General features: G+C 41.1%; 1 protein-coding gene across 5 annotated transcripts in view; it reads right to left on the bottom strand.

Annotated features, from left to right (window-relative positions):
* The window catches only part of MAD1L1 (mitotic arrest deficient 1 like 1), a 381,442-nt gene that overhangs the window by 220,710 nt on the left and 140,770 nt on the right, over positions 1 to 19,962 (bottom strand). The gene's annotated exons all lie outside the window — the stretch shown is intronic.

Below are 19,962 nucleotides of genomic sequence, written 5' to 3'. Positions count from 1 at the left end.
TATTCTGATTCAACATGGCTGAATAGGTTTCTTCAGCAAAATATTTAGTGTAGTACTTGACAATTTCCCTGCCAAAGAGTTCCAGCAATGAATGAACAGAATTGTCACAACAGAAATGAAACAGATTTGACAACGGACAAAGTGCCTGAGAGCAAACATTCTCTAAATGGTATGTGACTTATCACTCATTAAACACTGCAACAACTCGCTGTTTATAATAAATATTTTTTCAGAGGTTAGTATGTCACAGACAATGTGTTTGGCTCAGTTTGCTCTTTGCTGGCAATTATAACCAAGCATTTGCAGAGAAAGACAAAAAGAAGGATCCCTCTCCCCTCCCTGAGGACATTCACACTCCCAAGTGTAAAGCTTGGGCTGAAAGCTAAAGGTAAAACTTCGTGTGGGCCCCTGGTTGAAGTATTTCCTAATGCATTCCCAACTTCAGACAGCACCTAACGCCTACCTCCAAGGCATTGATGGAGAAGAAGAATGGGGACTAAAGGCTGAAAATTTCAAAAAAGTCAGGTGTGTTTTAAGGAGATTACAGTTACAGCGCAATATGCATACAGGGATTAGCCAGCTGATGAAGTGTTTTATCTTTGGACTGCATGGAAGAACCTTCATGTTTGTGCGGCTACAGAACAGGGCCAAAGAAGCACAGGCCCCCGGCATAAATCCAAAGAGCAAAAACTCCCAGGAAATCTGACAGTGCTGCCTCCCTTTCACTGCTGAAGTTTGCTACCTCGCCCTGTCACAGAAACGCACAAGCTCTGGACAAACCAGTTCTCTCGTGAATTCTGCCACCACAAACATCCAAAATATTATTAGAAGATCACTCAGCTTTATAGCTGTGCAGTTCATACCCAGACCAGGCCACTGCCACTACACTGAACCTGGAGCTCTTCATAAACCCAGCTTGGCCATGCTGAAATACTTCACTGGGATCCTGCTCTCTTGGGGAAATCAGGAATTGCCAGGGTAGAAAAAAAAGGTCCTTTTCCCCCCCATCCCCAAATGAAAAAGGCTGCATTTCAGATAGTGAAGGTGATGCTAACCGCTGAGCCGAGCAAGCCTGTACACAAAGGTTATCTCCTCCTTCAAAATCTAAAGGTCAAAGACTGAACGGGGATAGCAAGTGTACACGTGGGGAAAGGGAGGAAGATCCAAATTCAAGGTGTGAACATAAGACGAGGGGCACTGCCGGAGGTACAGTGTGTGTTCAGAGCATGTCACGGACTGAAAGGTCAGCCAAGATGGTTGGGTTGGTCAGCAGGTAAAAGGACCCCAAGACCAAAGGACAGCCTGAGGCTACAGGAAGTGAGTTGTTAAAATAATAAAGAAAAACAGGTTTTAGCATAAATAGTACTGGAAGCTATTACTAGCTCCTTGCTCAGGCCTGACTGAAGAGAAATATTTTTCCAAGAAAAGAACAGTTTTGCCGTAGTTTAGAAAGAATTAGTCATCTGACAGACATATGAAAGGAAATACTTCCATGTTACTGCAGAAGAAGAAAACCCAAACCCAGCACACCACACCTGCCTTCTTTAGCAGAAAGGCAGCAGTACAGGGTCGCTCCATCCTCCTCCTCCTCCAACGTACACACACATCACCCAGTCTGTCCAGTGCACTCTCCATAAGGCAAACTGCTTTTGCTCAGGAGATGAGTTTCATTCCCCATTTATTGCAGAATCATTGTCTAGAGCACAGAAGAGTATGTAATGACAGCATTTAGCGAAGGTATTGGTTTGATCCTTGCATGTTGTTGCAATTAGATCTGCAATTACAGCATCCTCTCTCTTTCTTGTACTCCTAGCTGCTCCGCTATCCTAATTTTGTACTAAGCATCTTTCATCGATGTGATAATTTAACACTGCAATGTCCTCTCCATTACAGCAGGGCAGTCCCAAAATCCTTAGCATTTTTTCCACAGCAAACAGGACCCCCAACAATTCCCATCACACGTGGCTTCCAGTTAACTGCTGAATATTAGGTCATTCGAGTCATCCCCAGCAAGATCCTAGCAGTTGCCCAAGCTGTTCAGCTGCAAGGAGGACAAAATTCTGCTTTCATGTTAGGATGGGAAAACTGCATGGGAGCAGAACATCCCTACTGTCTTTCCCCTAAAATCAACTAAAATACAGGCTGTCTTTCCCCTAAAATCAACTACAGACCTTGCCCTTCAAAGCCTTTCTCTTAAAGGAAGAGTAAACTTCTCAAGAAAAAAAACACACGCGGTAAACACAGAACAAGCTGTATTAGAAAAAAAGGTGCTGAAAAGCTGAAATAAAGGGCGGTACAATTAAACACTTGATCCTGGAGTTTAGTTCTCCTCTTTAATTATTTCTAAATATTAATACTGTAATGAAATCAATTCTCAGCCTCCAACAAGTGGTCCCCAGCTCCATTTTTTAAATTTCTCCCCATCAAGAGCACTTACTGAAAGCTTTTCCCTCCCTCCTAAAGATCTTGTTAGTCTGGCAGGAAACAGAAGTTCTTGTTGAGAAGCCCTCTGTCTAAAAAGATTCTTTAAAATGTAATCCTAATTTAGTAATTGCTGCAATATCTCCTCATCCCACATGACAGGATATTCCCCAAGCCCCATCAAAAACCTCCCCAGGGACTTTCAGATGCCCCTTCTAACCTTTTTTCAGCACCTCTGCTTTCCTGCTTTCTATCAGGAGAGTATTCATTAGAATTACTAAAAAGTGGTTCCTCTGGGAATTTCCAAAATTTATCCAGCACAAGGCATCTCTGCTAACTCACCATGGACCTTACACTGGCACACTTCCAGGTGCTCTTTACCTTGACCAGTTTCAAATCAACACCAGAACAGAAATGCAGCTTACTCTAAACATGCCCTAAAAGCAGAATAATTGGTTTTGATGTTCATTATAAACCTAGGAAATTAATGCCCCACAGCAAACTCTGGTGCTGCAGCTTGCAGCTGTGTTTGAAAAAGAGGAAGGATAGTGAGTTTTTCAAAGGTTGAACAGTTTCCCTTCCTTCTGCCAGCAACAGTCGATTCACCAAAAGAATGTGTCTCCTACTATCACATAAGTAACTAAAAAGAAAACATGTTTTATAATCTTAACCACAAACTAGAGCTAATCCCATGAAAATATGCTAGAGGGTGACACCTTTGCAAAATGCCATCCCTAAGATCAAGCTTCTCTCCAGTCCTCCCACCAGCTCCTCTATTCCCTCTATGTAAAGCCAAAATTCAACCTGGCTGGCGAGTAGCTTGAAGCTAAGGGAAAGTTTCTTTCCCCAGCATTCACACATCAGAGGGCTACCAGAGTGGTTTAGAAACAGCAGTAATATAAGCGGGCTCCTCCAGGACTTTTGGGTTAATTTTAGGGAAAGACCTGAGAACTGTTCAGATAAGCACCATCATCATCATCATCATCCCTACCAATGTCACTGAAGTAGTGCTACAGCACGACTCCAAGGGCAGCCCACGGCTTCAAATATATGCATACTGAGGAGTACGAGAGCGATTCCCAGCTGTGTATTGGAAGCAACTGAAGAGTAAAATATAGCCAAAAAAAAAAAGCCATCTGACCTTATATACCTACATATAAACTCAGGCCCTATTCCTGTTGATGCTCCTGTTAGCCCCTCCTCAAACATACATACACACAATTCACCACAGACTTTCTAATTAGTTGAAGAAAAGAAAAATCAATAAGAAAGAAATTAAAGTTACAAATCTAACTGAAGTCAGTCACATACCCAGGGAAAATTTGTTCCTGGGGTAAAGTTTATCTAGTGTCATAATTTTATTGAAATCCTATATCTTCCTATTGACTTTTATCGTTTCAAGCTGGATGCCAGAGTTATCATTATTAGAGTCTCAGTGTTGCTTGAAGGCCTGAGGTTTGGGTGTTGGTTTTTTTTTTTCCTTTTATAAACAAGCTGTAATTGTCTGGTTTATTGATCAATAAATCTTTCAACTGCCTCTCTTCACCCGGCTTCTGTTCTGGTAAGTCTCCTGCAGCATTCTCTGAAAGAAAATATAGGGTTGTTGTTTTTTAAAGAACAGATTGTTTTGTCATTAGCAATGAAAGAGCAGGAATTGTGCCGGTCGGTTCCAATAATGGCTTTTTAATGACAGATTCTACTCACAGTAAAATCTGCTTTATTTCCACACGAGTGAACTTCAACTATTAATCCACAACCCAAACGCACAGCTCACTTGCTCTCTCACTTCTACATGGGTTAGAGCCTGGCAGAGGAGACAGACTTTGTAAAGTGGAATCATAATGATATTTCCCACTTGGTGTTTTTTTGATGGTACAGAAATATTCCTGTTCCTAGTGTTAGATAAGCTTTTTGTTTAATTAATGATAATTTTTTGAGAATGTTAATAGACTGCTTCATTATAGGAAATCAGTGGCAAGATTTCCCCCTCCTCTTCCTCTCCAGACTCCTAACTCCAAATTAGTCGTAATAAGAGAAAATTTCGAGACTGAAGAAAGAATATGGAGCTTCAACATCAAACAGATGCTATTTGCAATCAGGTGTAATTTAGCTAACTATTCCTTGTAAAAACACAAATAAAAGAGAAAGACGACTGTGCACAGAGGTCTATGCTTTCTTGCTTTAAGCTATACAAATACATACACAGAAAGAGGGAGATGGTAACTGGGGCCTGACCAGATGTTTAACATTAGTAAAATTAGCAGTGTGAGGTATAGGAACATAAGCCAAAATATGGCCAGAAATAACTGAAAGCATACTTAAATTTATTAGATATATCAGGATATATCTAAATATATAAAATATATAAATATATCAGGACCTATTGGCAAAATATACCCTTAAGATACTTCAAAAATTAGTCACGGTAATCTCTGCTCCACGAGCAACTATCTTTGATGAACTCACGAATGGCAGGACAGGCCCTAAAAACAGGGCAGTGGAACAGATCCAACCTTTTAAGAGAAGGATGGATGAGGAGATACAGACTCTGGCAATTATAAATTACTTCAACATTTTGGTATCTCATAAAATACTTGAAGAAAACATTAACAATCAAATTGCAAGCAGCTAGAGAAGAATTAGGGACAAGAAACAATCAACTGAGCCTTAATATGAATAATATCAAACCAGTCTAATTTCCTTCTTTGACAGGTAACTTGTCTACTGAATAAAAGCAAACAAAAAATGTGATAAATCTCAACTTCAGTGATGTGTTTATCAAAGACGAGGATTACAATTCAACAACATCTCTGTAATTTAGAGAAATGAATTTGTATCAAGGTGATGAAATTCATGAAAGCAAAGCACAGAGCCCTGCACATTGTGTAGCAACACAGACACCAGGTACCATTAATAGGCTGCAGCATCAGTTGGCATCTACCCATTCTCAAATGATGATGGGTGGTACCTCACCTGAAACACGTGCACCCCACTTCAAGCTCACTGGGATACGGGCAGCTGCCCTACACACCACGAAAAAGCATTAGCTGGGAAACGTCCACGGGGCTACTGACAATTAACAGGTTCTGCCCCAATCTGATGGCTGGAGGAATTGATAAGGAACTGACACAGTGCTAAGCCTTACTTTGTAATTAGGTTTCTCTCTTCAAAGACTATGTTCACAACCCATTGCTTTATGGAAAATGGGGGGAAAAAAGTCAAAACAAAGTGACAGCAAGACCCAAGAAACAGGGGCCTGAAGGCAGAGCTGTGGCTAAAGGCACATTTGGTCAGACTTTGCTATTACAGGAACGCGTCTAAGGGAGCTACATCCCCTCAGCTCCTGACCCTCTTGGAGCACTGCTAACAAGAGCTACTCGAGACTTCCAAAACAGACAAAAAAAAAAAAAAAAAAAAAAAAAAAAAAACCACAACCAAGAGTCCTACGCCAAACAAAACCAGCAAAAATTAAATTACCAGAAACTTTTCAAATCCTCCTTGTCTATAAGCAGCATCTACTATCACCAGAGGGCAAACTGTTCCCCCTTCCTCTTACCACCCTTAACTTTTGTACTAATCATCTTTAAGCCAAAATTTTCTATTCCCAAACCTCCAAATAGCTTCCTTCTCAGCTACAGCCATTTCCCAACATTTCTCTCTGTGGCTGACCTATTTTCACATTACTTTGCAAATTAGAACTGACTGCAGACACATATGTATATACACACCATTGACTTTCTACTCAAGACCTCAATTAAAACAGCATTTACAAAAAAGCCCGTTAACTCCATAAAAATAAAAACATCCAGCAGATCTCACTACCCTTGCACTGACAAGAATGGTTTTTCAAAATATTCTTACCTCTTGAATGTGACTTTCTATATATCAACCCTCTGCTTGCATTCTTGCCCCTCAAGACAATATAAGGCTGTTGCAGGCATCTAAAGATGGATTTAACCTATAAAGAAGCCCTTCAGATGCATTGTGCCCTACAACCAAGGCTTCTCCAACAAAAATAAAATATTTATTCTTTCTAAGTACAAGTACCTCCATCCATGTCTAACCTGAATAGGCGGGAGAGAGGCCAGAGAGACTGCTGTACGCTGTAACCACACAGCAAACCAGGAATTAAGCATCCCTCTCTCTCCCATCATCTTTGATGGTTTTCATCACTTTTTCTGATACTCTCATAACAGAGCCATTTTCTTGCTAGGAAAGGTACCACATCATTAAGGCTGAACACCAATTTTCCAACCTCCAACCCAAGGTTGGAAGTCTGGAGAAAGCCACCAGGGGAAACTGCTGTGAGAAGAGGACACAACCAGGCAGAGAGCTTGAGAAAGACAATCAAAGGCTAATTTTAGGTGCCAGAACAAGGCATTCAGAGACACTCTCAGCTTCCCAACCATCATTTCGTAAATTTTGGAGAGACTCTGCAATCGGACTGCTCTTTTAGCAAACGTTCAGCAGGCAGCTTTAAATGTACACCTACAAATACCTGTGTATCTTACATGCTCTTAAATTCCATAAGTTTTTCTCCAGATTTATAGTTCTTCCTTTCTAGCTCTTGCCCCTCACCTCCAACGCTTCTCTACAGAGGGCTCAGCTTGCCTTATTATCCTGGCAATGGACCAGAGCAAATAAATCCACTGTAACTCTTTTAATCTGTCTCTGATAAATCCCCTGCTTACTATCTTCAGGAAAATTGTGCATGGTCTCTAAAAGCCTCATTTTGCTTATAGCGCATACATATGCCAGCTGACAAGCAATCATACAACTGACACTGCAGCAAACTAAATATTATCTGACTAAAATACCCCGGGGTCCTCCGACTTCACAGTGAGTTTAACATGTTTAGTTATGTTTCCTGACCTCCTGCTGCCGTGAAATAATTTTACGATTTTTCTTCATTTAATTCTCTTCTACTGGAACGCTCACCACTGCCTATCTCTAGCACAAGCTTGTTCTTCTATCTCAGTGTATTTCTCATCTCTTCATTCCAAAAAAACCTCCTCTTTCTACCATTTCTCTTAGCCCCGCTGCTCAAGCGGTGGCAATCTTGCACAAGTGTGAAGCTGCCTTATTCATCTGCCTCAGCACAGGGCCACTCTCCATCTGACACTGGTATCTGACACTGTGTGCACAGTTCACATTCGAAAAACAGTCATTTAAAAAAAAAAAATTTAATACCATACTTTCTTCAACCTAGGCACTAGATTACCATCACTGGCAGAGGGAAGGCATACAACTGACAAGGAAATGCATTCATCCTTACTTACTGGCAATAGAAAACTAATATTTTATTCATCTATTAAAAAAAAAAAAAAGAAAGAAAAAAAAGAAAAAGCAAGAAAAAGCCTTATTCAGCCCTGAAAAGAAAGTTTTTGTGAAGGTGCATCAGATTCTTCTATTTTGCCAGTATCTACAGCACATAAAAATTCAGCCCTATGTTCATTCCTTACCCTCAGATTTCTTTTTCCTCCTGCCTACTAAGTAACCCAGATATTGGCCTCTAAATCTCTTAACAGACAGTTTCCTGCAGTTTTAACCGCTTAGATATCATTAACTTGGGAGAAAAGTAAACTGAACTGTGCTCTAAGCCGGTGCAGTTATCTCTGCAAAAATAAAGGAGGAGGAATCACACCGCCATCCAGGCTCTGTTCCTGGGGTATTCAGGCTAAAACTGAAGCAAGGTGGCAAATCTCTCGCATCAGATTTTGAGAGGACAGAAAAATCAGAGACCTGAGTTCACCCGATCAGCTCAACACAGCACATACCATTGAACTTGAAAAGTAATTTCTTGGTCCCCTTACGATGTGTCAACAACTCTAGAAATGTGGCAGCTGTGGCTTTTTGAAAAAGGCAAAGAAAAAGGGGTTTGAGCTAATGCTTCAGAATATACATCACCTGACTGCTTTATTAGAAAACATTAATAATTTGCCATATTTTACTTAATTCATAAATCATTCCCTCTACTACCTCCAGAGTATAAAAGATCAGTGACTTCAGTAAGAGTTTCAGAAATTATACATCAAGTTATCTCCTAGGTCACCCATAGCATATCTGTGGTGCCCTTAAAGGAGTCTCATGGGCAGAGCAGACACAGGTCCTTGCCCTCGCAGCTCAGCGACGCATGCTTAGGAAGAGGACACAGCGCAGAGAAGGCTGAAATGTCTGGCTGCGTAGCTGCTGCAATGGGACTGTCTCAGGCAAGCAAGTTAAGTAACGTGCACCTTAACACACGTGAAGCCTACAGACACCCACAGCACCTACGCTGCAAATCATCACATCGTGTCTGATCAAATTTGCAAGCCGTAGGGGTGCATGCATCTATACAAAAGGCCTTTCTGCCCACTATACGTTGGGGTTAAAACGTTTGCACTTATCTATAACAACTGCTGGGATCTTCCTTCAATTACTGTCCCGTAACTACTAGGGAACTGCCCAGGAGCCCCCAGTATGCATAGATCCACCCTGCTGCAGAATACAGAGGATAACAAAACCCAAACAGCCCACACATACAATACCACATCCAGTGCCTGCCCAGCACTGATGCTCAAGCTGTTCACCAAAAACCATAAAGCATTTTGTTAAGTACAGGAGGCACAGTGTGCAACTTCCATGCTACATAAGCCATCCATAAAGCAAAAGAATACACAAACATACTCTTCTTGAAATAATAACAACCATAAAGGGTCATTTCCCACTCAAACCTTGCTCCCCACAGTAAGACTGGGCTAGCTTAAGGGACAGCTTGTTTTATCACACCCAATAATTTATCTAGGGCAAAGCACTACTAAGCCATTACTTTGAACTAAGATTTACTTGGATGTGGTCAAAATACTAATTTCACGTTACACAACGCACATTTCACATTACCCACATGATGTGGGTTACATGCTTTAACTTGTACCCTTTGAAAATGTGAATGAACAATCATTTTAACACTTTGAGTATATAAGCCAACTAAAAAGGTTAAAACACAAACTGCACCAAACAACACCTCCTTGGCTTTTTTTTTAAGATCAGTTTATTCTCTCAACCCAGAGCACGGTTCAGACAACACCCACACAACATGTCTCATTAGCCTAATCAGGAGCCATCTTCAGGGTTTGCTCTCAGACAGCAAGTAAACACCATGAAGCTCAGCTACTCTTTAACCTTGTGAACTGCACTTCTGAAAGAGTTTTCTGCATTTAAAAAAGAAAATGTGCCACCTCGGCACTCTGGATTGCAGCTTCTTGAGCAGAGGTTTGTCATATGCTGGCACTCGAACCCCATATAAATGTCAGCGCAGGCTGGCAGAGACGACCACAAACGGTGTTCTTCCATTAACCCCCCTGCGCCTGGGATCCCGTTCCTCTTGAGACCCAGATGTGGTGAAGAACAAAATCAGATGCTTAAGAGCCAGGTACAAGGACCATATCAGGCAGGTACAAAATTATGGTGCTTTACCACCATTCCACTTGCACCTTCACTTTGGGCTTCCCAACTCCAAAAAATGACATTTAATAAATACTTCTGAAAAACAAGCTCCTATTGACAACTCCTCCGGATATTTTTATTGGTCATATAAATACCCAGTCTCTCTCTGAGCCCTGATAAATTCCTGATCTTGCCAGTTTTCTGATGGAAATGAATCCCATTGCTTTTTTCATTGCTTGAAAATGTATTTTCTTTTATCAGTTTTTAATTTACCACCTTTCAGCTTCATTGAACACCTTTGTTCTTGCATTGCACAGACAGGGAAAACAAAAGCTCCCAAACAACTTCTCTAAACCATTCATTCATTAGACTGCGCTTTCAACTTGTCACCTCTTATTCAACTACTTTTTAAGGTAAACAAGTCCAATCGTCAGTTTTCCAGCATAACTCCTTTCCCAGTCTTTCACACTCTCATCACCCATTTCTGACTGCTGCTCTCATTCTGCAGCATCCGTAGCTGAAGTGGGTTGACGAGGAATAAATGAAGAGAAACAGTGACGATTCACCGCAAGTCACTGGTCCCTTCCCCACCTCTCTCCGTGAGTACAGGCACACCCTCACCCAGCTCCTGGCTGCCCAAAGAGCTCATGATCCCAACGTCTGCTGCCCATCAAACTCTTCCACATACAAGTTACTCACAGACCCCACTCCACCAGCATGTCCCCGTGCATGAGGACCCCCGAAGTGCTCATTACCAACTGCACAGGTTGGCACCTACTGCTCAACAACTTCAGAGGGCTCGGCCCATCATCAGAGAAGCAGGACAAGATGCTCTTCCAAAAGCTGCTGAGCCAGGGGATGGCAAAAACCCAGCAATCTGCAGTTTGGGAACGCAGCAGGCAATAACCTCCGTTCTATTCTCTGCTAGGTGTGGTTGAGAAGATAAGAGGATGCATGTCTACGCTTAAGAACCAACCTCCAGCCCTTGTGACAACAGCCCACATACACAGATCTCCTCAAATTTTAAACATTTCAGAAATGAAACTATTACCCTAAAATAGCCTACAAGTTAGTAGACCTAATATTAATATTAGCTGTCACTCAGTGAACACTTCCCTTTTACAGTGTCACCAGAGTGCTGGTTAATTCACGCAGACAAAACGACGTTCCTTTCTTCTCCCTCCACTGCCTCTGCAATATTAAGTCAACAAAATCTTTCCTCAAAACTGCACTGACATCAAGAACGTTATGCTCAAACCATTAGACAAAACGTGACGCACTGAAGTCATGCTTCATTAAAAACAAGTGGAAAAATCAGTTTACCAGAAGAAAAACATTATTTAGGAAATATATTCATCACATACATCTGAAAGAGCATGATGATTAAATGTATAAACCCAAAACATTCAACAGTCTTTTAATTAATATTTGACCACAAAATTATGCACAGTCCTATGTATTTACATTTTATTTTCAACAAAACCACATAGCAATAAAGAGCAGAACCACAATATCAAAACAACTACTTTCTTGCAAACTAAAACCATTGTTCTGCTTTCATACTAACGACCTACCATGTACCATAGAACAAAATGGACTATCAGGTTTTCTACTTCCTGGCACAACTTCAAAGCGAGTAGAATATGGTCTAATCACAGAAACGATTGTCAAAAGAAAAGACCAGTAACAGAGGGAAGAAGTCTCTCCCTGCCACGTAACATCACGGAAAGAGCTGGTAAATAGCAGACAGTTAATGATGAAGATGAACTCCTATTTCTATAACGCAACGTGCCCACGATGCAGAACTTTCTGGATAACTTGAGTTGAAATTTAGCCTTTCCTACATTCCACATATGAGAAAGGAAATCCAAAGGCCACTCAGTCCACCATCGGCAGAACTGCAGAATTTTTAATTTGCAATCAAGTAAGTCCTCGAGAAGACAAAAAGGTGAGAACAGATGCACTCGCACAGCGATATTTAAGCATGCAACGCTCATCACTAAGTTTGTCCCATCTCTGGAAAAAAGTCTGTTGTTGTGTGTCAGGAAATACCATCAGAGCCATTTTTATTGTTATTCTAAATTTTTAAAAAAACAAGTTTAAAATTAAGTCACATATCTGTTGCTTTATTTGGTTCTTCTGCTTCCATTTGTGAAATACTACTGTATTATTTAATAAAATGCCTTTCTAAGTGCCTTACAATAAACCTGGCCAGCACTCTCCTGACTTAGTAGAATCTTTCTCAAATACAGCTTTATCTTACCAACGAATGCTATACGAGATGATGCCATTTTCAGTATAGTCTGTTATCAGGAACAGACAGACTCAGACTTGGACAATAGTTGAGGTTTGAAAGTTGCTCTGGAGATTGTCTACCCCAACCTCCTCAGCTCTCCTGGATCCCCCTTAGTTCCAGGAGCATATTCCATGGGATTCTTCTGAGCAGGTTCAGCAACAGATCAAACTCTTGCTCTCCTGAAGTCCAGGGCTGAGATCCTGCTATTTGCCTTGTTCCCTTCTCTCAGGAGTAATTTGAAATTGCTTTAACAGCATCCTTACCATCCATCTTAGGTTGTTCAAAAAAGCCTCCACAAGCAACATAAAATCACTTGATACCACAAGCACAAGAAAAAGTTGGTTAAGAGATTAAGGGAAGACAAAAGGTAACAAGAACAAATCATTCAGCTAGAATTTATGACCACTTCACAATCCCTCTCCTCAACTTATTCCAATAAGCTGTTCCTATTTCACCTGCAAGTATTATTTTTCAGACTTGTCCCTATTATTTCACCTCCAATAACAACATACATGAGCTCTACCACATTAAAAGAAAGCACGACTACTGTATTGTCTTTGTCAGTGCAGTCTCAAGATGCTACCTGTGATTACTAATTCACTAGGACTCTTCAGCTTATTGAGGGTAAGAACAGAAGCACCCAAAAAGCAGCAAGTGATAAGTTTCTGCCTCTCTTCCTGTGCACATCAAGGATGCCAAACACACACACAAACAAAATCAACAATCAAGGCTATGCAAAAGACTTCTTGTGCAAAACACCTGCCTCAAGTTCATGGAAGAAGTAGTGCAAATTGTACAGCATATGTCAAATCTTTTCAACTTTTTCCCCGAATCAAATTAGTTACTAATGAAACGGTTTATGATTAATACTCACTTAAGTCAAGAAGTAAATTGGGGAAAAAGCTATTAGTTGAACATGAGCAAATCAGATTGGCTCCAGATATACATAATAAAATGTGTATATGTGAAGAACATACTGTTGCTGTATCTTTAGAAATCTTCAACTTCTGAACACACTCTGTATTAGATCATCACATAATATCCTCTTGTGGCATTTCTGAAACATGATGCAGAAGGTACAAGTGATGTACCTGCAAAATACAGATGTACCTTCTAATGATCTAAATAAGCGGTTTCACAAAGGCATGTGTCTCACTAACCACATACACAGAGCTCCAACAGAGAGCTCCATTCAGAGAAATATCGATCCCATCCACCTCAGGTTCTCTTCCCGAGACCAGGCTGGCTCACAGGCTCTGTCATTTGGATTTCCCCCTCGGTCCAAGGACACCCAGGAGCTATGGTCATGGAGGGAGGAGAGGGCAAAGCACAGTGCATCGGTCCTGTCTGTACTCTGAGCTCCTGAGGCAGTGTGCTGGAAGAATGAGCAGAACAGAAGATACCTGCTAGAAATGAACTCCTAAGCCTATAAGCACAATACTAGGCAAAAATTTATTACCTTTTCCTCTAGAGCAGTCTTTTACATATTTGAAGATACCTTCCTCGGCAGGATTCGCTACTGTAATTCTTTCCTCTTACTTTTTACCATTTCTCTAGATAGTTCATAAATATACGTTTGTCTTCAGAAACTGAGAGGAACCCCTGTAGTATCTCATGCACAATCATCCAGACCTGACTGGAAGGAGAGTCAGGAATGAATGAGATGGGAATTAAGAACAAGAAATAATTTTGTAATTGAAAACTCAGGGCCAGCCACATGAAAAGTGCAGGAGACTCATAGAGCCACACTAAAAATCAAAGCAGAGAAGAAATGTCTGTGGTCCAATGCTGGCTCAGGGCCCAAACTTTATGGATATTCTGAACTGCACATCCCATGGGTTACCCATTGTACCTAATTTTAACACCTATCCCTAGAAGCTTTGAATTTAAAAAAAAGCATGGTACTAATTGAAACCCCCTCCTCATCAAGGCGGTGGCATAGATAGTGTAAAATCCTGTTTCTTCGGAGGACACAGAATGGAAACTCTAATTGTATTTAAGTTTCGAATGTGTGGAAAAGGAAGGAAGGAAAAAAAAAACTACTATCAGTTCAACATGTATGAAGGAGGAAGACATGAAAAGAATAAATAGCTTGAAAACTAGGGAGCTCTGAAGCTGTCATCTCAGAAGAAAAAAAAACTGTACACAAAATTCTAAAAACTTCAGAGGAACACATGCTAATAAAAGAACTGATCTCCAGCTGAAGTTTGTGTGCTTCTAAAAGAACGTACCTATTCAAACATCTTTTTCTTTATCAACAGTTTAGTACTATGAACAAAAAAAGAGCAGCATAACAAATGAACTTTTTAGAGAGAGCTTCTCCCGGCCTCCTCCTGTGGTACCAAAAGGCAAACAGCTGCTCACTTTCTGCATCACACGCACCCTTCTCACACTGGCACACTAACGGGTTTTCTGACAAGGCAAACTCTAATATTAGATGCCGCTCTTATTAGCTCAGATCAGAGAGTGTGCTGTTAAACCCTGCAGGTATCACGCTCTGCAGAGGTTGCTCTCTTTATTTCACAAATCATATGTAATTGCCTCTTTAGTATCAGCCACTGAATTGAGTTGAACACTATCATTCTTCTCTAAATTCAACATTCGTGCACTTCAAACATATATATTTCATAAAGAATACTTTTTACAATAAAAATACTTCAAAAGCTTAGAATTAAAATTATTAGACAATTCAACCCACTGATACAAACAGCAAAGAGAAAAGCAAAAAGCCACTCCTCCCATGCTCCAAACAGCAATTTCTTTTTCACTAGCCACATGGAGAAACAGGGTTCTCTAAAGTGGTTTTAAATTCTTATGTGAGCATGAATGGTATGTGATTGATATGCCTGTTATTTGTAACACCATAGGAGCACGTTATAAATAACTTGGTGTTATTTATAGGTGGTGTGTTGTTTTGCACAGCAGCGTGGGCTGCGAGACATGGCATCCCACAGCAAACGCCGGCTGCAAGGAAAGTTTTTCTGTAACGTTTGCACAAACTTAGGCACATGGGTGATCTTTGCTAGGAATTGCTGGAGGCTGGCAGAAACCACGGCACCGGGGACGGGCACGCGCCTGTGCGGGCATCGCACGCACGGGGCTCAGCAAGTGCAAATAGGTGAGAACCTCAAAGGCACGGTGGGAGACTGGAAACAAATACAAGCTGGGCTGATTTCTGCGTTCAACATTAAGAAAATTCCTGTGGTCTCTACTGTGTCTGTTACCAGGACACTTTAGACAGCCACGAGGCTGCTGACCAAGAAATGACAGCCTGGCTGTGCTGAGTGGTTAAAGCAATCATTAAGCACTTGCTCAGCGTGGACCTGGAGCTCGCTGAAAGGGGAGGACAGTCACTCATCACTAATGCTTACTTTCACACCGCTCTCCTACTAAGCTTGCTAACAGTCTAGCATGCTAACAGATATTCAGGAATTAATTTTTTTTCCTTTCTTCTCATCTACAGTCTTACCCTCTACGTCAGAACCGATTTAATTACTGCTAAATCATCTCCAACAATGGATGCCAAGTCTAGCCTTGAATTTCTTCAAGAGGTGTAATTTTACCCCGAGTTTCTCCTGCTTTTTCACTTACTGTGGGAATTAGTTAAACTGCATTTCTCCAATTTGCTTTTTAAATGGAAAAGATTACTGCCAAGAGGAGAAAGTTTCATATTTCCCTGCCACTTGCAGATGACATTAGTCTCTTCCTTCTTCATACCTACTGAAACAATGCTGTCTCCTGGCACGTCAACTTTAAAAAGTAAATGCAATTGAAGTTTTCACCATGCAGCTCACAAAGAAAGATATCAGCACATTAGAATTGATTCCTCTTCTGATCTCACCGGTTAACAAAAATAATTGAATTTGGTACCCTTTTTAACATATTCACATATTCCTTTACAGTTCTGAGTTGAACATACTCCCTGCTTTTGTCCTTGGTCTTGTTTTCCAAAACTTTTATCTTTAGTTTGCCAATCCAGCACAAGCAAGAGACTCTCCAGTCTGGGGAAAACTGGAGCAGAGACAATTAAGATGGGAGAGAAGCAGGAGGAAAAATGCAGTATAATATCTGCAAAAGCAGATGTCTTATGAGGATGCTGTTATAAGTAACTTGTTCATGGAACGCTATTACTTAACAATATAAATATGTAGGACTATCTTTAGGTTTTTACACCGCACTTTTTAGCAGTCAATCTTAAAAGCAGCCTGTTATGGACGTTCAGTATCACCACCTTCATTTTCCAGAAGGGGAAACTGATGCCCAGCAAGATGAAGTGGTTGTGGTCATTCAGCAGCTCACGAGAACTGGGCTGAAACACAAATCTCTTTCAAATCTCTGCCTGGGGATCTTCCCAGTGATTAGGTCATGCTTACCAAAAATAAAAAAAAGTATTTACCAACTACGCACCAGCTCTGTTTAAGAAAGGATTACCGCCATTGTGCAGCAACTTCTGAGATGCTGCCTTTCCTGAAGTCACTCCAGAGAATGGCAAAACCAGAAAGAAACATTAAAAGAAAGTAGAGATGATAACAAGCATGAACACTCCCAAAGTGTTCCTGTTACACGTGCTCAAGTCATGAAAGACGGAGGGAGGCCTAATTCCTTTCTAACAATTTTTGCAGAAGAAACGATCTGTACGTACCAGAATCAACCAAAACATGGCTTTGAATTGTAGGAATAAAAGAGGAAATATGAAGGTGCTGCTTTGTGACACTGCAAGGAGATCATCCCTCTGGAGATGAAAATCAACAATTCTGCCTGTAGCCACTGGTACTTTGTCCTGTCCCTTGTATGAGCAAATGAACTCATACAAAGAAACCATCCACAAGCAAAAAGCTTCTCACTTTCTTCTAGAGTTAGCTTTCTGCTGACTTAGCTTCAGAAACTTCATTTATCAAACCAGTTCTGAGCAAAGAAAGTGACCGGAGCATTTAGTTTGGGAAGGGGAGAAGGGAAAGGAGACCACCCCTTTCGCAGTGACATGTTGTTGGGTAGGCTAAGCTGTGCTACCAAACAGACCGCTCGTCAAGCAGAAAAGCACAAGTTTTAGGTCACAAACCCAGAAATTACTTCCAGCAGCACAAAGCTAAATACTTCCCTGTAATCTGCACTTCACGCAGGCGAGGAAAGAAGCCACTCCTGATCTCACAGCCATAAAAAAAGCCATCCTTCAGCAGACTGAACAGAGCTACATTTGCAGGCTAACTCGTCAAGCTGCTGAATTTATATGCAGCAACAGAACCATGTAAGGATCAAATAAAATTAATTCTGTCTAATAACAAATTAATTGTCCGTGCCAACCTTTAATGTCTCCATCATCACATGAATTTCCATGTTATTTACCCACCACAACTTCCCATGGGGAAGGAGAAAGACAGCTGCTTAGATTAAAGAACGAAACAGAAGAGCCTCCTAGACAAAGGATCTTTTCATTTTCTAAATGACTGCTCTACTCCAAAACGGCTTATGAGAAATAATGTTATTTTTAAATTTTTTTTAACAAAACCAAGATGCAAACTGCCTGATTTGATGCTGCTATTTCTATGTCTCAGAACTGAACGCAACAACTTCTAGTGGTAAGGAGAGATAGACTCATGTAGAAATAATGTTCCCGTTACAAGAAAAATATATTGTCAACAGACCTAAGAAAGCGTATTTTTCTCATTTTATTTGAGGCATGGATCATTGTAGCCCCCATCTTATTTATTGACAACAGGAACATTTTTAAAAGGCATATAAGATGACAACAACAAAACCCACTTTACGGTAAAACTAGGCTATAAATTCTTTCAAAAGACCAGAAAAGCGACACGTGTTGCCAGATCCCCGCTGCTCTTATTTTACAATCTTATTTTAATGCCTCTAAAGCATCCAGAATCGTCCAGTTTGACCACACCAAAGAATACCTCTCAAAATAATCATCTAATGGAGGAATTTTTCTGGGAAATAAAAGAAAGCTTTCTCTAACAGCAACGTCAACACTCCATCCTACTTAAACAATCTACTTCTATGTCTGAGGGCCGTCCAAGCTTATGGAATCAGCTCATAACAAAGAGCTGATCCATTTAATCCTGGAGAAGTCCTGGGAAGAGAAAGGCAAAAGGGGAGAAGACAGCCCTCCCAGAAGATTCAGAGAATCTCATATCTTTGACCTGATCTGTCCAACAGTTCACTGTTTTTGATCAGGCAAGCAGTAGTAAAAGATACAAGAGACCTCTTATTTAGACAGAAGTCAAAGTGTTTTGTCACATAACTTAAAATGCTTACTTGAATGGGGATTTAAAAGGTTATTACTTGCGGAGTTGTCATGGGATAACCTCCCAGTAACATCTTTCAATTGTATTGGGATATCATCACTGCAGAGCCAACAGCAGGACTGTATACTGTGTTTGAACTTGTCAGACCTAGTGGTCAAGAGTTCTCTAGATTACAGAGTGGTCCTACCAAAATTCTGACCTGAATGTCCCTGCAGCCACAGAGGAGAGCAAAAACTTGTGCACAGCAAAACTATGGGGCATGACCTGGAAAAAATCTTACAAAAATGAGCACAATCTATCAAACAGGGATTTAATTTATCCTAGCTGCAAATGTTTTTCTACACAGAGAAGATTAGGAGCAACAGATTCACTCTTCCAAAGCAGAAACAAAACAACTTTTAGTTAAGAAATAAAGCAGATGGCCCATGTAGATTAAAGAGTAGGTGCACTGCAATGCAACAGCACACCGCTGCGCACAAATCCCACAGTAATTACAGCAGCAGCGTTATTTCACTAATGACGCTATGCCTGTGAACTGGGACAAATTAACACAAAGACACACATGCTGGTGACTTGCAGCCCAGGGGAAGGTGAATATGATGGAGAGACAGACATTTAAGGGAATCACAACAGTTTAAATGCTGCAAGGTACAGGCAAGCAATATGCAGCCCCAACAAGAAAGGAATATGGCAAAGAACGTGTTCCTCATCTGTCCTAGATTTGTACGAAAATTGATGTTCTCCCTAGAGACTGTACAATGGATCTTTCTCATCCCACTTGTATTCTAGCATCTTTACCGTTAGTCCACTTTCCGCTAACTTCTGTACAGGCTGCAGATCAGAGTCACTGTCACTGCGACGTCCTCAGTCAGGCTAAACCAGCGTTACCTGGCCCATGGGTTACTTTGGTCCAAGTGTGAACTTCCATAAAGCAAAGCCATATCAACCTATACCACCTGCATTGACACTTCACTTCCAAACACCACAAACTACCAGAGCAGTTATTCCAGGGCCTTATGGCTAACGAACTATGCCATTGCACAATTTTCCCCACTGAAGAGCAGAACAACATTGTGACGGAGAGGACCACCTCAGGGGTGTCCAGCACGCTACCAGCCGCTGAGCGATCCAGCTCACATACTGCTCTGGACACACATCCACGTAAAGCAAAAGTGCAACCTGGGCTCTGCTTTATACCCTCAGCAATGCCAGTGTGCTCCAGTTCAAAGTATTACTAAACTCAAGTCAGAGAGCGGGGTGGGGGAATGTAAGCCCAATTTAGGGTAAAACAAACAAAAAGGTATTTGAGACAAACCACGAATCCCCATTCAGACCAGTCCCTGATTTAAGCAACGTGACATTACACCATATCTAAGGAGGTGTGGCAGATAACGTCCCATGCCAGTGAGTTTCAGGCTGTTTAGCCTGTTGGTAGCGGCTCATTTTCTTGGACCTCTGGGGATAGAGGTGCAGTTTGTAATGTGGCTTACAGGATCTTATTGATGCTGACTTTTTCTGGGCTTCAAGATTTGGCAGGTGGTAAGAGTTATCCTGGTCTGGACC

The sequence above is a fragment of the Mycteria americana genome, chromosome 12 (genome assembly GCF_035582795.1).
Source record: "Mycteria americana isolate JAX WOST 10 ecotype Jacksonville Zoo and Gardens chromosome 12, USCA_MyAme_1.0, whole genome shotgun sequence".
In the NCBI taxonomy this organism is placed as follows: domain Eukaryota; kingdom Metazoa; phylum Chordata; class Aves; order Ciconiiformes; family Ciconiidae; genus Mycteria; species Mycteria americana.
The sequence above is the reverse complement of the archived record's forward strand: the minus strand, read 5'-3'. Positions and strand labels throughout refer to the sequence as shown.